This window comes from Chlorocebus sabaeus, chromosome 10 (assembly GCF_047675955.1).
Source record: "Chlorocebus sabaeus isolate Y175 chromosome 10, mChlSab1.0.hap1, whole genome shotgun sequence".
In the NCBI taxonomy this organism is placed as follows: domain Eukaryota; kingdom Metazoa; phylum Chordata; class Mammalia; order Primates; family Cercopithecidae; genus Chlorocebus; species Chlorocebus sabaeus.
Genome location: NC_132913.1, coordinates 63,705,846 through 63,728,868, shown reverse-complemented (window position 1 = coordinate 63,728,868; position 23,023 = coordinate 63,705,846). Strand labels below are relative to the sequence as shown.

The 23,023-nt window shown below is 39.5% G+C and overlaps 1 long non-coding RNA gene across 1 annotated transcript in view; it reads right to left on the bottom strand.

Annotated features, from left to right (window-relative positions):
* LOC140712676 (uncharacterized) overlaps window positions 1-22,221 on the bottom strand; it is a 160,080-nt gene extending 137,859 nt beyond the window's left edge. The window contains exon 1 of the long non-coding RNA XR_012094390.1: window positions 21,995-22,221. This is a non-coding gene — a long non-coding RNA (uncharacterized lncRNA). The remainder of the gene's footprint in view (window positions 1-21,994) is intronic.
* Between the last annotated feature and the right edge of the window lie 802 nt (window positions 22,222-23,023).

The following is a 23,023-nucleotide window of genomic DNA, read 5'->3' as shown; positions in this document are numbered from 1 at the left end:
TCAGATTCTGACTTTTAAAAAAAGTTATCACAGTCTCTCAGAGTAGAATTTGGGGAAAGTGTGTGAAAAAGTCAAAGTTGACAAGAAATGCCATTTTTCTCCTCGGTGCAGGATGTCTTTCCTGCAGAACGTAGCTTTCATGTGAACAAACCCCACTGTGGGGACAGACAAGCAGAAGACAAAATGATTCAGTATTCACAGCCTCTCCCATTAGCCACTCAGATTCCAGATGGTGGAAAGTCGGGGAGGAGCCCTGAAACAGGCACTTGAAACCAAAGCTGATGTTATTGAAATTCACGGCATCCAAATTCCTGAATCTACATCAAAAGGGAGAGAGCCTTGTTGTCACACACTTGAACTCATTTTGAACCTGCAGGAATTCTCTGTAGCATACCACCACGCTTTATCTTTGTTCCACAAATCTAAAGTTAAGTTTCTATCATTTTGTCACCACATCATACCAAAACAGAGATTTTTATCAAATTTAGAGGATGTGTTTAGGATGACCCAACTTGAAGAAACGAGCCATGGGGCTTTGCAAACATGCAAGTCACTTCGGGAGGCCCTGGCTAGCAGGTAAAAATGCGACAGTAGAGGTGCTGGTAACTACTAATCAGAGACATGGCAAGGAAGAAAACAAAATGGAGTTTCACATGTGAGCCCACACTAAAACTCATGAAGGCCTCTCGACTGCGAGCATCGGTTCAAGATGGAACTGCTTCTTAAGAAGCTGCATTTGTGGTGTCCTCCCTATGACCAGCAGCAGGGATTTATTCATTTAATGAGGCCTAAAGAGTCTTCCCAGTAACACAGGGGAGACCAGTGAGTGTACGAAATACACATGGGCAGTGCACCTGGAGAGACACACTTTTTGGAAACAAAGATATATTCAAAGCTGAGTTCAAATATGTTCCCCTCGTGGGTCACGGCAAGCATTTAATAAACAATAGTGGAATGAATGAAGAAATGATTGGATGGGTGGCTGAGTGAATGAATGAAGGGATGAATGTTGTCTGGGGAGCTGTGAAAGGTAGAGAAGCAAAAGGGAACGTCCGGCAATCCCCGTCACAGAAAGCCAAGCCTTGTTAGTGGGGCTTTCCACTGAGTGGCATTTTTAGTTTCATTATCTAATAGTCTTGAACATTTTCAAACTACATTTAAAAGATCTAAAATATAAAACAGTGGCTTTAAAAGGCAAACATTATACTCCTTCTGTAGTACTTCTTATAAGATCTGTTTACCTCGTGCTGAATATTGGCAATGCCACTGTTCCTGCAATGAATTGACAAAGCAGTTCAATACACCTCATTTAGAACCATTATGGGGCATTTCATCAAAGATCTGGTTATGAACGTCCCCAAAGAAAGGATCAATGAGGTTTTTATTATGCTTGGGAAAGATTTATTTAAGAAAAAAAAAAAAATCCCTATAAAATGGAGGGGACAAATAAAGTGTGACCAGGGCAAAGGAAATGTTCCATTTTATGCCACTGAAGGTAAATATAATTTTTATTTTTACAATAGGCTTTTCCCACATATATTACCCATGTAATTGTTTATGTTTCAAAACCCACTTCATAGCAGTTTTACAAGCGGCAGAGAAGACTATTCTCAAGAGGTTGTGCTCAAGAACTGCCTTAAAGAGAAAACGGCACTATAATTAGCGCATTTGGTACATTAGCGATAAAGCACTCCTTGGAGGGCAGGACAGGCCCAAACTCCTCCCTCTTGGAAGAGTGCTAGAGTGAGGCTCTGGTGGCTCACACATTGCTGCAATTGGGTCAAGGTTCTCCTGCATCGTGGTCTTAATTAAAGATACCATGAAACATTTAATCACTTATTTATTTTCTCTACACAAAATGCATTAATTTAGCCTTAATTTGATTCTGTTTAATCTCATATAGTTTTACAATTTGATAAGAAAAACATTTCTAATTAGTTTTAATATTTTTCATTATACCTGCCAAATCAATAATTTGAAGAAAGCTGGATAAAATTTTCAAAAATGTTTGGTTTTATAGTGTTTCCCCAGTTTTGTTCAGCCTTTTCAATAAGCTCTTATTCTTCTTGTCCTCTATACGAATCTTAGAGGCATGTAAGGCAAGCACTTGAGAAGAGCAAACACTGTTTTCCTGTAAGTATCAGTCGAGTTTCTTTGGGTACAAGCCAGAGAAACTGACTCTGGCTAATGCAAGAAGCAGGTTATGGGAAGGATACAGCTCATGGAGAGGAGGCCAAGAAGAGCAGAAACTCAGACAGTACCAGTGACCTTCCTTTCAGAGCCCCAGACTCAGTTCCACTCATCTTCAGTCTCTCAAGATAGGGAACCTGATTGGCCCAGCTCGGTTCTAAAATCTCTATCCTTGAACCAATCAGATGTGGTCAGGAGCTAGGGAATAAACCCCAGACAGGGTCACTAAGGGTACTATGAGCTACACAGCCATCCTCTCTCATGTCCACTACACTCTAGACTTATATCTTGTAAATATTGCCTAAGTTACTTTTATTGCATCATATCTGACAATAGTAAGTGCTTATATTTTTGCAGAATAAGCTCAACAACAACAATAAGCATTTGTGCAGAGTTTTATAGTTTTAAAATACTTGATATACATTATTATTATTAATAACAAATTATTATAAACAGCAAAAGTTATCATTTCTAACAGTAAATCACCACTTATATGCTTACAAGGTGCAGGGCTGGTGCTAAACACTGAATAGATTAATCTTTACAACAAACTAGCAGGTTTGTGTCATTATTAAGTTTGTTAGACATTTCAGTAATAAAGAAAAATGATAAATACAAAATTTAAGTTCTATCTCATATATGGATTCATCTGACCTTCCCAAGACCCTGTTGAAATAACAATTATTCACAATACACACAGTCAAGGATAAAAAGACCCAGAGAGCCAGAGGGCCTGCTCTGTACCTATAAATGACAGAATCCTCATCCCCTACCTGCTCTCCCAGTGCTCTGTACAATGTAAGGACAACAGAACTTGAGAGGATCTATCCATAAGGACACTTCTAGAGCTTTGCCTATCTTAAACAAACTCACTTGTAGTTCATAGGCTCAGGAGTAATTACGGAGATAAATTCTTACTGGGTTGGATTTCGGTTTTGTTTATTTCCTTTGACAGGAAGAAGGAGGAAGTGAATTCATTAGGGTACAGTCTAAACTGCCATAACTAATAGACTCAAAAGTTAAGTGACTTAATTTCTTTCATACCTGTGTCTGGAGTGAGCAGGCCAGGACAGGGAGAACAGTCTTACCCTCCTGCACCTGTGGCTTCAAGTTATCGCCATTTTCCAGCCAGTGGGAAGGAGGAAGAGGGACATTTAGGAAACATAGCTTAGGCTTTAAGGCCCAGAATTTGTACATTCTCACATTAGCTCACATCCTATTGGCTCAAATATGTCACATAACCACACCTAACTGCAAGGGAAGCTGGGAAATACACTCTCTAGCTGAGCCGAACTGCCCAGCTAAAACTTTCGGGATGCTGTTTCTAAAAGAGAGGAGGGGAACACGGAAACCAGGGGGAAATGAACCATTTCTGGCCCAAGAAGTATTTTTATATGTTCTTTCTTTAAGCAATCAGAATTTGAAAAAAATACCCATAACCAGGGTCAGATCTAGATTTTTCTGGAGCCTGAAGCTCATACAATCAGGGTGGAGGAAGGAGCAAAGATCCTTTCTCAAGGAAAATAATACAAAAATATCTAACTTTTGGAAATGTTGCAAAGCATATGATATTGTGAACTCATTGCTAAGACCCTTCCAAGGCCTTGCATGGGTGGGGTCTGTACACAAGTGAGAAGCCCAGAAGCTTAAGCCTCATTAACCTTGGGGTAAACCGGTTTATGCCTGCAACAGTTGCATTTTTCTAACTTCTTGTTCCTGCAAACTTATGATCACATAAAAGCTGTTATCCTGTATCTGAAATAAATGTTGGGTCAGTGACAGAAACAGTCTGATTTTTATGGTAGCCAGTTCAGTTAGTGTCTCCGCCTGGCACCCCAGCTGGTGGTTAAGAGGCCTTTAGTGAGCAATACTGACCAGTTGGTCTCTGGCCATAAATAAACACGGCCAGAATAATGACTCATAGAAAGCAAATGGTAATGTTTGTTTGATGGTTTGTTTCATTTTGTTTAAGCTGATTTGGAAGAGCTGGTTCCTATTCATCACCATTCCGACCAGCATTGTGGGCTAGGCAAGAGGAAGCTGGTGGCCGGTGCCCTCTGGGCCTCAGGTCCAGAGTCAGTAAAATGAGGAACAGAGATGTACCCTGCTCATGGCTCTTACAATGGAGGGAAGATTCTGGTGGAATCTTAGTGAAATGTGCTCTAACCTGCTCCTCTTCATGGGCCTGAGCCTAAAGAAAAACAATCTATCATTGCAATGGCCCCTTAACCATTTGCCCACAGCAAATAACAAAGCATGGCAGGTACAATTTTACTAAATTTACCTTAAACGGGGGAGAGAAAGCTGGTTGCAAGTAACTCTTCCTAGAATGCTCTTCTCCATTAGATATTTCCAAAAGTGACAGTTCTTAGTATAGCTCACTCATTCCATTCATTCATTCTATGACCATTTAGTTTTACCCACTCTATGAAGGTAGACCGGAGAACATAGGAATGTACAAGGGAAAGGCATTGAAACCAAGGATGTGTACACACACACACGCACACACGCACACACGCACACACACATACACAATGCAGGGTAAGAAGGGCTGGGCCAGAGTTATGCATAGAGCCATGGGGACTCACGTATAATCTGGAACTAGAGGTAGGGTACAGGTGTTCCATTAAATGAGGACGGTTGAGATTAGTCTCCATTCAGTTTTATTTTTCCTCCGAAGTCACCAGGGGGGTGTGACCCTTTACAGAGTACCGGGTCTCTCTCTTGCATGATACCAATCACATGCCCCTGCGCGGTACTCTACAATGCCCTCTCTCTCCCATTGTAATATAAGCTGTGGAGGATGACGGGAGGAATATGAGCATTGTGCATGTGGAAAGAACACTAATATTTACTGTATTTTAAGTCAGTTTACATATTTTGTTTCATTTAAATCATTAAAAAAAAAAAAAAACTCAGTGAGGAAGATAATATCCACATTTCACAGATAGGAAAACTGAGGCTTAAAAAAAACTTAGGAATTTGTCCAGGCTCATGTAACTAGTAATGGTAGAGTGAGGATTTGAGACTGGTCCTTTCTGACCACAAGGCCAATATACTTTTTAGATATCAGATTTACTCCTTTCTCCTTTATCCCATAGTACATAGGACCCTTAATTACTACTTGTTAATAAGGGAATCTTTCTACTGAAACATCTGTCTCACTGGGCCTTTCTTCTCGGGCCTTGTTTAAATTAGTAACAAGGAAACCTACAACAGCTGGTTTCTCCTGATAGAGACATCCATCAGTTCAGGACAAGGATGTAAACTACTTTGGCAGAAGTCATTAGATAATGATCGCTTGGCAACAACTCTGACCTACCCACGTGAAAAAAGAATATTACCCTCCGGAATATTATTTCAGGATGGGTGCTGGGAAACCTATGCTCTGTACCTTCGGTTCTCAAGAAAAAAAAAAAAACAATGAAAAGAAGAAAAAAAAACAGGTCATGATTACTGGAAGTATTTTTTTAACCACACAAACTGATTTCTGCATTGATTGGTAGATACGTGATTTCATTTGGCCGGTTGCAGTCATACCAAAAGCAAATTTTCTTTTTTACCAAATTCTATAATATTTCCTATTACTGGGGCATGGGAAAATATTACCTAGTATTTCCCTTTAGTGATCTTAGAAGAAAATCATCTACCTTCTGTTCTAAGAAAAAGTAACTAGATGTATTTTTTGGCTAGTATTAATATTCTAGCCACTAAGTTCCATGTGGCTATTGTATAAATAATATAAAATAGGTTATTGAGAATTTGATAAAAACACTTGACCATATGATATATATATTGTTCACACCACAGAGGTTAGACTAGCACAATGAGTTTAAGCTGATTTAGGGTTTTGTGTCTGTGCGCAAAAATTCAGCAGTTCTGTGTTCTGATGCTCTTTCCAAACTCTTAGCCCCAGAAGTATCCAACTTTGCATGAAATATTTGAAATAACTTATGTTAATAGTCACACTTTTATTGAAATCCAACTCATTTTTTAAAAACTGAAATCCTTAGCACACTCTAAGAGAAGATTCAAGACTCCTCTTCAATTGATTCAAGAGAAAACTAACATAGGCTGATAAAGATTGTTCTAACAAAATGGTAATCTATATATGTGGAGCTGTTGCCTATGGCTAGCAGAGCAGCAACAGCAGCCGACTGGGAAGGTGAATTGAAGCAGTCAGCTGGGAGGCGAGGACGCTACCCCAGTAATAATTTGGAGAGAAAAAGAGATTGCTGTTTCCTATTAGTTCATGTAAAGGTCATCAGAAATTTTAAAACTCCAGCTCTAGTATACTTTAATACTTGCCCAGCTTTGGTGAAAAGCAGGATTACCCCCATTTTTGGTTTTGGTTTTTCAGGTGTGGGCATTTTTAGTTACCTTCCTTTTTTTTTTTTTTTTTTTTTTTTTTTGTGAGAGGGAGTCTTACTCTTGTTGCCCAGGCTGGAGTGCAATGGTATGACCTTGGCTCACTGCGACCTCTGCCTCCTGGGTTCAAACAATTCTCTTACCTCAGCCTCCCAAGTAGCTGGGATTACAGGTGCCTGTCGCTATGCCCGATTATTTGTATTTTTAGTAGGGACGGGGTTTTGCCATGTTGGCCAGGCTGGTCTTGAACTCCTGAACTCAGGTGATCCACCCACCTCAGCCTCCCAAGGTGCTGGGATTACAGGCATAAGCCACCGTGCCTGGCCTACTTACCTTCTTTAATGATCCCCAGAATCACAGAGTTCATGTATCTCTACAAACACACTTCATAATTTGTGTTAGTCCATTTGTATCACTGTAAAGGAATACCTAAGTCTCAGTAATTTATAAAGAAAAAAGGTTTAATTGGCTCACAGTTCTGCAGGCTACACAAGCATGGCACCAGCATCTGCTCCTGGTGAAGGCCTCAGGGAGCTTCCAATCATGGTGGAAGCTGAAAAGGGAGCAGGCATGTCCCACAGCAAGAGCAGGAGCAAAAGAGGGAGGAGGAGGAGCCAGCTCCTTTAAACAACCAGCTCTCATGAGAACTAACAGAGAAAGAACTCACTTCTTATTACCATGGGCAGGGCACCAAGCTATTCATGAGAGATCCACCCCCATGACCCAAACACCTGCCACCAGACGCCATCTCCAACATTAGGGATCCCATTTCAACATGAAATTTGGAGGGGACAAACATCCAAACCACATCAGAGTTGAAGATAGCGAGGTAGAGAGAAGCAAAGTGACACATTCAGGTTCACAACCCTTTGGAAAAGCCAAGAGAAGATGCCAGTCCTCTTAGACTAGGGTTTCCCAACCTCGGCACTATTAACATTTTAGATAACTCTTTGTTGTGGGAGGCTTTTTCGTATCATATTGTGTATTGGACAATAATCTTCTCATTCTGAGCCTATTTATAAATGAACTGATTCCAAACTCCAACCCATCTCTGATCTGCTTATGTTTACATTAGCAACGTGTGCATTGTAGGATCTTTATCAGCATCCCTGGCCTCTACCCACTGTATGTCAGTAGCACCCATCTTGCAGTTGTAACAACCAAATACATCTCCAGGTTTTGCCACACGTCCCCCTGGGAACCAAAACCAACCCAGTTGAGATCCATTGCTCTTGACTTACTTTGATTTGCCGAGTGATTCTTAGCCCCAAACCAGTACCAGTTATGACCCAGCTTGCTTTAGGACATTTGCCCATTTCAGAGAAGTCCCTCTTTCTCTTTAAAGGAATTAGGTGCACTAGAAAGGGCACAGAGGCTTGCGCCCCTGGAAAATTTAGGTTTTAATCCTGGTTTTGTCACTCACTCATTGGGGGCCTTTGGACAATATTTTAAATTTCTCATAGCCTCATTTTCTCAATTGTTAGTGGGAATTAAAAGGCCTGCTTCCAAGATAAAGTGTTAAGTAAGTTGTGTCTGAAAACCATGACACAATGCCTGGAACACCAGAAAAGCACAGCAATGTTAACTCCCTCTCAATAATCATGGTACCAAAACTACCAGAGAAGAGGAAGAGTTTACCAATGGAAATATGGTGGAGCTGTGGTATAGATCTTGAAGAATCCAAGTTGGAAAAGCTGTCTTACACAGGAAAACTTTATAACCAAGCTTTGCCAGGAAGTACCAGGCCTTCCCAGAGGACCAAGCATCTACCTGAATTCTAGTTATTCATGAGGCTAAACCAAGAGAAGCACAACCAAGTAGCTGGGATGCAATTGGAAACACCAAGACAGAAACACACATGCAATAAGACTCAGGCCTTGAGCCTGAATGAGATCTGGGTGCATTTGTCAGGAATAGATAGGGGGTTGGGGACTGAGGAACTGCTTTGTCCCAAATTATAAAGATCTTACTCTTCATGAAACAGAAGTTTCTTCCTTCTGGAAGTCTCTGGCAATATCTGAACTTCAAAACATGTTGAAAACACTACCAATTATCTTCCATGGAAAAATATCTGGAAAAACTTTACCACACATGGCAAGGCAACATGATCCCCAAAACAACTCTTTAGAAAAAGGTTTAACTTTTTGTCAAAACTTCCCAGTTCTTAAAATTTTATTTTGCCCATGATACTTTATTATCTATAAGACAATATCTATTTCACTCTGAGCCTACTGTCTATTAACAACTTGATTCCAAGCTCTGAACCATCCTTATTCTACTTCTCTTTATGGTATCAGTTGAAAATGTGTGAATAATAAAAAGTAGAAATAAATCATTTAAGTTAAAAACAGTTAACTACAATCTTCTTTCATTGCTTTTAAATTTTAGCATTCTTTTAAAACAGAAGTAAAATGCTATATACCTGAAGACATCCATAGCAGTTTTATCTATTATAATACAACCTCCATTACCACCACCACCACCACAAACCTAGAAACAACTTCAATATCTGTTATGGATGAAATCACTTGCCTCAAAAAAAGATACGTCGATGTCCTCACTCCCAGTACTTTAGAATGTCATCTTATTTAGAAGAGGGTCTTTGCCGATTTAGTCAAGATGAAAGGTCTTTAGGGTGAGTCTAAATTCACTATGACTGCTTTCTTTATAAAAAGAGGACATTTGGGCCAGGCTCATAACTGTCATTCCAGCACTTTGGGAAGCCAAGGCAGGAGGATCACCTGGGGCCAAGAGTTCAAGACTAGACTGCGCAACAAAATGAGACTTTCATCTCTACTAAACAAAAATAATTGGCCAGGCATGGTGGAATGCTGTAGTCCCAGCTACTTGGGAGGCTGAGGTGGGAAGATCATTTGAGCCAAGGAGGTCAAGGCTGCAGTGAGCAGTGATTGTACTACTGCATTCCAGCCTAGGCAACAGAGAGAGACTTTGTCTCGCCGAGGCGGGCGGATCACGAGGTCAGGAGATCGAGACCATCCTGGCTAACACGGTGAAACCCCGTCTCTACTAAAAATGCAAAAAATTAGCCGGGCGAGGTGGCGGGCGCCTGTAGTCCCGGCTACCCGGGAGGCTGAGGCAGGAGAATGGCGTGAACCCGGGAGGCGGAGCTTGCAGTGAGCCGAGATCGCGCCACTGCACTCCAGCCTGGGCGACTGAGCCAGACTCCGTCTCAAAAAAAAAAAAAAAAAAAAAAAAAAAAAAAACTAATTTTTTTTTAAACTGCAGGGGATGGGGGACAGGATTTGGATGTGATGCAGCCATGCACAAAGAGAAGATTATGTGAAGAGACACAGGAAGAATATGAAGCAAATACTGAGGATTGAAGTGATGTATCTTTGGCCAAGGAAAGCCAAAGATTGCTGGAAAACCACCAGAAGCAAGGAGGAGGCATGCTCCCCATATAGGTTTCAGGGGAAGCACAGCTCTGCTGCTACCTTGACTTTGTACTTCTAGTGTCCAGAACTGTGAGACAATATATTTCTGTATGTTTAAGTCACCCAGTTTGTAGTACCTCGTTACAGCAACACTAGCAAAGACATACTATGTCCAACAAGAGAGACAATTAAATTATGAAAGGTCAAACTAATGAAATATTTTATAACCACTAAAAATGATCATTTTAAATGATTTTGTGGAAACTTGGAAATTATTATTAGATATAAGGGTACATATTATAAGTGATGAAAAAATATATTACTGAATCATACGTACTCTGAATATAATAATATAAATGTTTCTGTTACTGGGGTAATATATTGCAGACATTAAACCCATGAATTTCTATTTCCCACTTTGGATCATGGCTGCTCTGCCTTTGACTTCCAGGCTAAACCAATAAGGTGATTGCCCCAGGGAAAGTACGCAGGTAAATAGTGGGGTGGAATGTGTAGTCAGAACAAAGAACAAAGAGGGAATTAATTAACTTTGAGTCTCAGAACCAATTTTCTTTTTTCTTTCGTAAAACATTGGTCTTGAAAGCAAGACTTGGTTGAGGGAGAGAGGAGTGTCTAAATAACAAAGTGTCCTTGTTAAACTATCTAAGATGAGGCTTACCAGCTAGATCATAGTTTTAGTTGAGGAAGATTCCTACCCAATAAGAAGATGAAGAGGTGCTTGTTGGCTGGTGGGAAGGCAGGCTTTGGCCCCCTCGTCTTTAGATTCTGGAAGAAAGGTGGCCTACACCCAACTGGAGGCTGCTGATCCCATTAAACACTGCAGCACAGAATGAGCTGTGAACGCAAAGGCTTTTATGGGTCACCCTGGATTCTGCATTGCTTGGATAGGACCCAGAGGTGCTTTCATGTCTCCAGGGCAGACACAGGTGGCCACTGAGCTGAGAGACAGCCTGGGGACTCCCCAGGTGATGAATGAAGTGGAAGGACCCAGCCAGGGCAAATGGAGCATGTGGCACAGGCTCTAAGAGCCTAGTAGGAGATGAGGTGAGGGATGCCAGGTCCCTGGGAGAAACCTCCAGCCTTTTCCAAGCAAGACTACAGATGACACCAGCAGCAGGACTCAGCCTCAGCTGCCAGCTGATACCCACCATGGGACTGGTCCCACCCCAGCAGTCACCCTCCTAGGAAGCTACCAGACCAACAGTTCAGAACAGGGACTAAAAGGGATCCCACGGAAATCTCTAAAGATTCAAGGACCCCCACCTACTTCTACCTCATATTCCCAGGTCCTTCTAAGAGAGGAGCAGGGCAGGGCGGGCGTGAGTCACAGCCCATTTTATCTAAAGCATCTGAACTTCTATAAAGACTGTTTAAATAATTGCAATAGACTAAATTTGCCAGTTAGCAAAAATCTAGTGGTTAACATTTCTTCCCTGACCACCAAGATATAGATGGGGATTTATGAGGAAGATCAAATTGGTTTTATATAAACAAAAAGCTATATTTTTTGCACAGCTAAGTATATTATGAGAAAATTTGTGACCTTACAACATGATTATGTAGACAAAGATTAAAAGGAAATATCCAAAATGAAAATAATTTATATTTTCAATATTTTACATTGTTTAAAAATAATCTTGCCTAGTCCCTGTCTCTGAAGAAGGTTCTATGGTTGCTACATAACAGCATATTTACAATAAGATTATCCAAACTACTAAAAGTAAACATCTTCCCAGCCAAGTCCTGGTTCCCATATAGAAGAGTCAATCAAGTTAAAGATGAAAAAATCTGTCCCTTTTTAGCCCTCAATTTATCTAGATTTCTGGAATGAGTGAAAGTAAACAAAAGAATAGAGAAATATAAATGGTTCAGATCTTCACCACATCATTCATTCCCACTTACTTTTGATAATCTGCAGCAGTCATTTGTGAATATCAGTCTTTCTTGGCTACCCAGAGCTAAACATGCTCAAGGGGGCCTGCAGAGCCACCACCCAGGTCCTGCCCCACGTCTGTGACCACTTTTCCTTTCACACTTTCCAGAGTTCCACGTGGTGTCTCCCCAGAGTAATTCCAAACTTAATGTGAAAGAACTGTCTGTATGGTTTGGTTTTCTTCTTTCATATTTAGAAGACCAGCTGTCCCATACTGGTTGCCTGAGAACAGGGTCGGTTCCACAATGCGGAGTGCCTGAGGCATGTGGTTTGAAAGGTGCGATGACAGAGAGGTCTTCCTCCCAAGAACATCTGCTCCCTCTGCAGAGAAGGTGCCAGGAGCCCCAGCATCAGGGACTCACTCCATTGGCCTTCAAAATGCCTCTGCTTTCAAGAATTGCCTTTTGAAATGCACCCACCAGCTGGCAGAAATAACACTTTCGACTTTAGACAGCTATCACTCACCCAGGATTCATCAACTAGCTACCTGCGAGGCCCAAGATGACCAGAGCCACAGTAAATACTGGAAGGAAAGCAGAGTCACCAAGTAGGCATGAGAGAATAGGAAAAAGATATCTGGGAGTGATTTCTTCACTCTTAACTGCTAATTATAAGAACAATAGTTACAATTTTAAATGGCCACTCTGTGCTTGGCACTTTAATATGGTCTCACCTAATTCTCACAGCAATCCTTCAAAGTAAGTATTACTATCTCCAGTTTACAGGTGATTAAAATGAGGTTCAGAGAGCTTGAATATTTTGTTCAAGGTCATGCAAATTGTGGAGCTGAGTTGGAAGTCAAGCCTGCAAGCCTGCTGACTCTAAAACCCACACTGTCTCCCATATTCCAGCTGTCTGTGTGCATGTGTGTGCACATACAGGTACACAGACAGTATTAGACACTACTGGTAGAAGATAATTCGAGGCTATTTGTAAAAAGTGCTAAAAATAATGACTTCAACCCTTCTACTTTCTGAATTTAGGAAGTTATCTTAAGAAATAAATAATAAGCATGCACCAAGATTTCACTATAAGGTTATTCATTGAAATATTTAGCTAGGAGGCAAAGTAATATTCAACACTGGGGAATTCATTTTAAAATGGTATATTATTTCCATACAATAAAATACAATAAACCATTAAAATGGGTGGAAGGAAATGGAGTGACATGAAAGAAGAGTTCATAATATGCTGCCAAGTTGGTGGCATGTTTTCAGGATGTGTGCTGATTACTATTACTGCATAACAAATTACCCCAATTACTCTTATTTTGTTTTTCTAAAAAATGTGTCAGAAGTTTAAAAAGCTCGACAGTTCTTGCACGGGGTTCTTTAAGTGATTACAGTAAGATGAAAGCTGGGGTTATAGTCATCAAAGACCCTCCTGGGCTGAATACCCCAGATGGCTGTCAGCTGGGAGTTAGTCTGGAGCTGCTGACTGTGCAGTGCCTACACATGGCCTCTTCATAAAGCTTGGGCTTCCTTATAGCATGGTTGCTTCAGGAAATTGAACTTTAATGGTGGCCCCAGGCTCCTGTACAAGTGTTAGGAAGAACAAAGCAGAAACTGAATCACATTTTTTGACCTACCCTGGGAAGTCCCATAGAATCACTTTGGTCACATTATATTGATTACAAGCAAGCCACAAACCTGCCAATACAAGGCAAGAGAACAATGAAAGGAGTGTCAACAAGTTTGCAATCAACCAGTTTTTAAGCTGCCACAGCATGTCACTAAAGAATTTATCTAATATAGCTGCATTTTCTTAAGTAGACACGTAGCTAGGAACAAAAATAACCATAAGGACATAAGTAAAATACTGCATGATTTTCCCTGAAATTTGGATGAGTTTTATTTTCATCTTTTTTACTTGAAATTTTTACACTGAATCTTTATTAATTTTGTGATCAGAAACAAATCAAATAAAAATATTTAACTTTTTTTTTTTTTTTTTTTTTTTTTTGAGACGGAGTCTTGCTCTGTTGCCCAGGCTGGAGTGCAGTGGCGCAATCTCGGCTCACTGCAAGCTCCGCCTCCCGGGATCACGCCATTCTCCTACCTCAGCCTCCCGAGTAGCTGGGACTACAGGCGCCCGCCCCTGCGCCCGGCTAATTTTTTCTATTTTTAGTAGAGACGGGGTTTCACCATGGTCTCGATCTCCTGACCTTGTGATCCGCCTGCCTCGGCCTCCCAAAGTGCTGGGATTACAGGCGTGAGCCACCGCGCCCGGCTAACATTTAACTTTTAAAATTTGGAAAAGACACAAACAATATTTTGCCTCCATATTCTATGCTAGCTAGGCACTTTTCCCCATATATCTTGCAAAATCACCATGGAGCAATCTACCACACCCTCAAGTAAAAATTACACATAAATTCATACTTGCTTTCCTCATATTTATGTCAATAAATCTCCTCAATGTCTTAGACCACTGGTTACCTGCCATGCCTAGCAATCCATAGTGAGCCTGGTAACTCAGTGTGGGGAGTGACCACCACTGAGGAAGAGACCACGCCATGGCCTTCTCATGCAACCTGCTCAGGAAAACCCACAAGCACATGAGGCCCCAGTCACACTAGCCTGAGTACGGCAGCTGGTGGTATCTTTTTTTTTTCACATAGGAAGTAAAAAGAGATATCAGATCAATCGGTAATATTGGCTTTTGAGGTGTTATTCCTAGAAGAAAAAAAGAAAAAGCTCAGTTGACTAAGTCCACCAAAAGTGATAAATACTGCCTCTCAATCAAACGGGTAGCCCATGACTAGGATGATCCTAGGCTGCCTTTAATGCCAATACCAACTACTGCAGACAGAATGAACAGATGTCTTTCACTTAGTGGGTGGGAGTATATACTAGACCAAAATATTCACAAAGGTCTCAAAGGCTAGACCATATTAATGACCCTCTCTTTTTCTTTCCTCCTCCCCTGAAAACACTATTAAAAACTAAGGTCACCAGCTGTTGCATGCCGTCAAGAACTAAAGAATTTATGGCAAGAGTCCTATTTAATTACAGCTCATGAAACTGATCCTGTAGCATTGCAGACCTTATATATAAATATTATTTATATCCCCAACTTTCAGGAAAGCAAGGACTATTTCACAGCCTTGCCAGAGGTCAGGGATCTGCCCCGATGTTAAACATAAAAGGTGTTGTATAACACAGCTAAACAGATTATGGGCTGGTTTGCAGACATGGTTTTCTTCTCCACACAACCCTAACTCTCCTTCCCTGACAATGGAGAAAGAACTCCATTCAATACACATCTCCTTAAGGCCAAAAGTACCTGTCTCAAGAGTGTGTACTTAATTCAGAGGACCACGGGGAGCCATTGAGAGCTTACCAAGAAGGAATGATATGATCTAAACTATACCTTGGGGGGATTAAAGCTGAAATTAGTAAAATGGAAAACAAAACTACATAAATTTAGAAACTGGATTCTTGAAAAGACTAATAGAATGGATAAACCCCTATCAATCTTGATTAAGGAAAAAAGAGAAAAATAATAAAATAGAAAATATGAAAAGGACACAATCACAAGTTATAGAAAAGATTAAAGGACTCTAATGGAATGTTATGTACAATTTACGCCACCACATTTGGAAACAAAAGGAAAAGGATGATTTCCTAGAAAAAGACAATTAATTGTTAAGAAGCAGCAGTAAATAAGAATAGAACATGAACACAGAGAGGTAGCGATGGACCACCTATTGGATGCACCCAGAACACATTTTTTGATTAGGGATTGCTTATAAGGGATAAGAAAGAGATAGTTGAAGGTAATTCTTACCAATCTTGCCTGATTAGGTGAAAAAACTAATTTCATGCACAGATTATCAGGAGGACAAGTTGAATTTAGGGGAAAGATAATGAATCATTTTGGAGATATCATAAGGTATATCCAAATGGAGATATACATCCAGAGGCATAACATAATGGCCAAGAAGTGTGTACACCCAGGGACTAATGAGGATGATGCACTAGCAGGCAAGAAAAAAATAAATTATATTTATTTTTATCTCATTTTTTCTAAAGATGTTTGTGTCATTTTATAATGCATAAAATATATTACTACTGTAGTACTAATACACTAAATATATGTATGGGGGTGAATGCTCCAAAAAATTTAATAGTATAGAAGAGTAAACAAAAACATTTGGCCATAAATCCATACGGTAGAGTAACACTCAGCAATAAAAAGCCAAGAATCACTAATACACACAACAACATGGGTGAATTGCAAAATCATTATGCTGAATAAAAGAAGTATGATACAAAAAAAGTACATACTCTATATGATTATGTGAAAAATGGAATCTCACCTACAGTAATAAAAAGTAGACCATTGGTGATCTAGGGCACGGGCAGAGAAAGAATGAATTGCAGAGACATGAGGAATGTTTTGGGTAATGGCAACATTCTGTATCTGGATTATGAAAGTGGTTTCCCATGTGCACACAACCATTAAAACTGAGTGGTACAATTTGAATGACTGCAACTTATTATATATCAATTATACTTCAATAAAGGTGATTTTTAAAAACATTTGGAGGCTGGGCGCGGTGGCTCACGCCTATAATCACAGCACTTTGGGAGGCTGAGGTGGGTGGATCATGAGGTCAGTAGATCGAGACCATCCTGGCTAACACAGTGAAACTCCATCCCTATTAAAAAAAAAAAAAAAAAAAAAAAAATTAGCCTGGCGTGGTGGCAGGTGCCTGTAGTCCCAGCTACTCGGGAGGCTGAGGCAGGAGAATGGCACGAACCCAGGAGGCGGAGCTTGCAGCGAACGGAAATCATGTCATCGCACTCCAGCCTGGGCAACAGAGCAAGACTCTGTCTCAAAAAAAAAAAAAAAAAAAAATTTGGAGGCCACTCTTATAAAAGAAAAGATTCTTGAACTCTTGTGTTCCTCAGCTGTGTTTTACTGTCATTAGAAAGAACACCCAAATCTCAGTGACTTAAAACAATAAAGGTTTATTTCTCCCTCATGTTGTGTTACCCAGCTCTGACCCATATAACTCATTTGTTTCTGCATCCAGTCCACAAGCCCTGCACACATGCACAGAGGTTTTCACTGGCCCTAATCTCTCTCTTTTTTTTTTTTTTTTTTTTTTTTTTTTTGATACAACGGAGTCTCACTCTGTCACCTAGGCTGGAGTACATGGCATGATCTCGGCTCACTGCAACCTCTGACTCCAGGGCTCAAGTGATTCTCCTACTTCAGCCTTCCGAGTAGCTGAGATTACAGGTACCCACCACCAAGCCCAGCTAATTTTTGTGTTTTTAGTAGAGACAGGGCTTCACCATGTTGGTCAGGCTGGTCTTGAACTCCTGACCTCAAGTGATCTGCCTGCCTCAGCCTCCCAAAGTGGTGGGATTACAGGTGTGAGCCACCACACCCAGCCTTACTGGTCTTAATTTTTAAATGACAGATAGCCAAGAGTCACCAGGCGTGACAGCCCATAATATGAAAAAAGGAGGCTGAAACAAGCAGAGAAAAAGAAAGTTGAAGAAAATAAAGATTTTTGCAAGAAGGAAAAAAACTTAAAAAAACACATATAACATTTTTAAATGAGCCTTTCATTTCTAAGTAAATTTAGAATGTGATAATAGAAATATAAAAAACAATAAAACATTTGAAAATTAGAAATTAGAGCAGAAATGAAATGTGAAGTAAAATAAGAGAGAAAATGTAAGAAAATCAGAGGACCAGGCTAAGAAGTCTAAAATCCAAATAATAGGAATTACAAAAAGAAAAAAAAGGAAACTAGAAGAAAAAAAATCAAAATAATAATTCAAGAACAATTTGAACAAGGGAAGGACATAAATTTTCAGAATGAAAAGTCCTACTAGTTACCCAGAAGAGAATAGATTCGTATCAATGTATATTATCATGAAATTTCAGAACACTGAGGACAAAGAAAAGATCTTAGACTATTCCAGAGAAATGAAAGCAAAATGGTTGAGAAGCTGCAAGAAAAACAGCATCTGAATTCTCGAGAGCAACACCAACTAGAAGGCAATGAAGTAATCCCTTTAAAATTCTGAAGAAGGCCGGGCGCGGTGGCTCAAGCCTGTAATCCTAGCACTTTGGGAGGCCGAGACGGGCGGATCACGAGGTCAGGAGATCGAGACCATCCTGGCTAACATGGTGAAACCCCGTCTCTACTAAAAAAATACAAAAAACTAGCCGGGCGCGGTGGCGGGCGCCTGTAGTCCCAGCTACTCGGGAGGCTGAGGCAGGAGAATGGCGTGAAACCGGGAGGCGGAGCTTGCAGTGAGCTGAGATCGGCCACTGCACTCCAGCCTGGGCGACAGAGCGAGACTCCGTCTCAAAAAAAAATAAAATAAAATAAAAAAATAAAATAAAATAAAAAAAATTCTGAAGAAAATGTATTTTCAAATTAGAATTCTGTACCCAGCCAAATGCTCATTTAAGAATGAGAGTAGAATAAAGACATTTTTTTCAGATCAATAAGGTCTCAAATCTTACTTCTCACAAATCTTTTCTCAAGAACCTTCTGGAGGGTATGTTCTACCAAAAAAAAAAAAAAAAAAAAAAAAAAAAAAAAAAAAAAAAAAAAAAAAAGAAGTGGGGGGAAAGAGGGAATAAACCAGGAAAGAGGGGAGAATGGGACCCAAAAAACAAGGGAACCAATACAAAAAAGAGATTAAGAATAGCGAGGGAAGATAATAGCTATTTGGCAGGCCTAGAAAACAGTCCCATTTAGAGCACATCAGAAGGTTTGTTTTCTTCAAGAAGATGTAATTTATGCTTAATGTGTTTAAACATTTTAAAAGGATATTTGTGCAATTTGGAGAAAGTTAGGATTGAATTCAGTGATAAGTACATAGATACTTAACAATAATTTGTTAAAAACAAGCATAACTATAAACTCCAGGGAAAACAAAATACTAGACAGGATGGAAAATGTTATTATATTACACTACAGCACATGAGCAAGCATTAGTCATAATTGCTTGCTCAACACATAAACAAGGATTTACATGGTCATAACTATTTAAACACAACACAGTGCTGACATAAATAAAATTACTGTATAACTATATTGAGTGGGTGAAGACATAGGATGGGTGTGTATATTATGTGAAGGTGAAACAGAGTTAGCACTTCACCTTCTAAGGGAGATGTCAACATGCTAGATAATGTCTGACACTGAAAAATGAATGTAGTATCCATATAAGTAGGAAATAAGAAGGTAAATCCCAAGAGGAAGGAAGCACTATGCTTGTCCTCAAGCAGAGCAGACTCAAGAGAGAAAATGATGTGCAGAACTTTTTTACCATAAATATGGGACCCAGCAGAGAGAGAAACTACTTCTGCCTAAGGATGACAGGAAAAACTTCACAGAGAAAGTGTTGCAGATAATGGGAAAAACCCCCTTCTCCATTCTGTCCTGCTTTTCATGGTAGAATACACTCTCTGCACTGCATCTCAACATGGGTTTTAACTGAGCACATAGTCACTAGAGATCCTCCTTCCCAGTCCCCGTTCCCACTAATGAGGACCGTGTTACTAAATTCCAAAGGGAGCAAATGAGATGTTAGCAACTTCTGGATTATATTCTTTAAAGGGAGTCTTTTGTTCTTTATCACCTCTTTAGACCTTCCTTAAAGAAGGGCTAAAATAATATAATAAGAGCACAATAATCAATCAATCTTTTGACATGCTAACCCACTTTGAGTAGCATATGCCCAGGAAAATATTTCAAAGGAAACAAAGCTACTTGTACAGAGATGTTTCTAGTAATCCCACTTATACAAGTTTTTTTTTGCTGTTTTTTTTTTAAAACAAAGAAGCAGCACCCCCAAATTGGGAAATGAATAAGTAAATTTTGGTGTACAGATGTTGTTATCATACATGTAACTATTAAAAAACATTTATATATATATATAAAATTGTATGCAAAATGCTTAAATGAGACTCAAAATGTTTAATAGAACGTAAATGATTGTGTTTTATATAAATAGCATAAATAATGGTATTTATATAAAAATATAGGTCTCTACACTGAAAATAATCAGAAAACATATATGTAATTTACTGTAGTTTACCATATTTTTTCTGTAAAATGTTGAAGTATGCAATAAAAAATAAAAGATTAATTGGTAAAGTAAAAGGAAACACTCCTGCCAGCTTGTAATCACCTGTTACCCCAGAGTAATAAGAAGCACTATTTATTGGCTGCCTAACATAGGCCAGCAATTCTGCAAGTCTCCTTAAATACAGTGTCTTATTCAAGCATTACAGCTACCCTGCACGTTGGATGCTATGGGCCCCATTTTACAGATATAAATTGAGGCTCAGAAAGATTAAATAATTTACCAAATATCATACAATTCATATACGGTAAAGCCTAAATCAGGATCTACTTCTGCTTCCACATTGTTTCACAGAAGGATCAAAATAATCCATCATCAATGAAAAAGATATGGAAAGACACAAATACTATTCAGGAAAAAATCTAGAATTCCACCCTGTAGAGGCACTCACTATGTTCCCAAATTTCCTTCCAATATTTTTTCAGCATGTTTTCTTTCTAATAGTTGATTTCAAGGTCCATATATAATTTCACATCCTGTTTTTTAATTTAACATTACATCATACTTTTAAGTTTTAATGGTAGTGGAATATACTATTATATGGATATTCCATCATTTACTTAACTGTTCTAATATATATTTGGATGCTACCAGTTTTTCACTGTTACAAAAAGCACTGCAATAAACCTCTTCATATACAAATCATGCTCAGCAAGAAATTCAATTACAAGATGAATAATTGGAATAAAGGGCATGGAAATTTTTAAGACTCTTGTTACTTGTTACTGAGTTTCTTTCCAGGAAGGTTGTATCAGTTCACACCAGCAATAATTGAGAGTGTTTGTCTTACAACACCCTTACCATGACTATTACTGAATTACTTTTTAATCTTTGCTAATGGATAGATGAAAAATAGGCATAGCATTCTTGTTTGAACTAACAGATGGAAGCTTCTTTTCACATGTTTTTAAAAATGCAATATTATTCTTCAGAGGTTATGCTAATTCCTCCAGATTATTCCAGTTTTAGACATGTCACAAAGCAATTATGAGTCCTTGAATTTTCTATCCCAACATGCTGCCTTCCCAAATAAAGTAAATCTGCCATCTTTATTTTATTTATTCATCCACCCATCCACGCGATCCTTAAACAACCTTTATGGAAAGTGTTTGACAAAAATCATTAGGTTTTTAAAACATTAATATCCTTTAGCCCCCATAGACTCTCTCCTAGTAGAATGCCTCCTACAGACCAGTTACATTTGATTTAGTTTCTAAAGAGCTCAAGGAAAATAAACTCAAGAAAATAGATTCCATCTTTTTCTTTTCTTTTCTGTTTCTTTCACCTCATTTCAAAAGAGTAAAACATATTACCAAGACAGCTGTTTTGAAAACAATGGAAACAAAGCCGGTGTTACCACCTGCAGCTGTGAAATTACAACCTCTGTAAGTGGCAACTTGGTTGTGCTGATACCCAGTTATTCTAGATTTTGTTGGGAAAAACTCCAAACCTTGGCAAGATTCTAGTTCAGAATTCTTCAGAGAGATAGATAGATAGCTCCTGAAATAGCAATGAACAATTATCAGCCTAATTTAACCTGCAATAGAGCAGGTGTTCTATTAAACAGCTGTGATGTCGGTCACTTGCAGTATATCCCAGGGTCGATTTGTCTGTAAACGCACTACCTCGCTCAGATTTGCCTAGCAATTGGTCTTTTGGCAAGAGAAAGCAGGGTGGTGCTGATTAATTATCTGATCATTTCCCCAGCAACATCACAAAAGTTTCAGCTGTGTGTGCATGTGCGTGTACATGTGCACATGCACGCACATGTGTGGTGGTGGTGGTGCACTGGTTGGTGAGTACTCTGTAAGCCTTAAGTTACAACAAAGCAACAGGCCTCCAAATACTCATACACACAAGCATGCATTTGTTCACTTAATGTATTAATCCATTTTCACACTGCTATACAGAAATACCCAAGACTGGATAATTCATAAAGCAAAGAGGTTTAATTGACTCACAGTTCTTCATGACTGGGGAGGCCTCAGGAAACTGACAATCACAGCAGAAGGGGAAGTAGGCATCTTCCTTACTAGGTGACAGGAGAGAGAAGAGAAAGTGAAAGAGGAAGAGCCCCTTATAAAACCATCAAATCTCGTGAGAACTCTCACTCACTATCACGAGAACAGCATAGGGGAAACCACCCCCATAATCCATTCACCTCCTTCCCTCCACACGTGGGGATTACAATTCGAGATGAGATTTGGGTGGGGATACAGAGCCAAACCATATCACTTAACAAATGTATTGGGTGCTTACTGTGTGCTAAATTTTGGAGACAAAGTAAGGCATAAAATGGATAAGGTCATTTTCCATGTGTAAGGCTCTTTCAGGGTACTTACATTCCAAAGAAGGAAGACAGACAACATAAGGAAACAAATACATAAACCAGAAAATGGCAGATTATAGTAAAAAAAAATGCTATAAGGAAAATCAATAGGGTGATACAGTAGAGTAACTGGTGTCCAATTTTGACAGGGACTTAAGAAGTCTTCTCTGAGGAAATGACATTTTAACTGAGACCTGAAGGGTGAGAAGGAGCCAAGGAGCCAGCTGTGATAAACCTCCAGGGAAGATGGTCCCAAGTAACAAAGAGAGTGAAGCCCCTAAGGAACAGAAGGTTGACCAGGTGGCTGAAGCAATGTAAGGGCTGGGGGAAGAGATGAACAACATATGAATTGAGAGGAAGAAAAAATTACCTTATAGGTCCTGTTAAAATGTTAGACTTCCCCGTATGTGCTAAGGGAAGACATTGAAAGGCTTTAAGTGTGAGTGGGGGAATCATGGAGAGATGAAATCTGATTTATGCTTCTCCTGTCTGCACAGCTAACTCCCTCCCTCACCTCCCATTTTTTTCATAAATACCACCTGTTCTATGAGACCTGCTCTGACTGCCTTATTTACAATTGTAAACACTAACCCTCCTCTTCTCTTCTGTCCCTCACTTCATGCTTCCAATCCCCTTTAACCTGCTCTAACTTTTCTTTTCC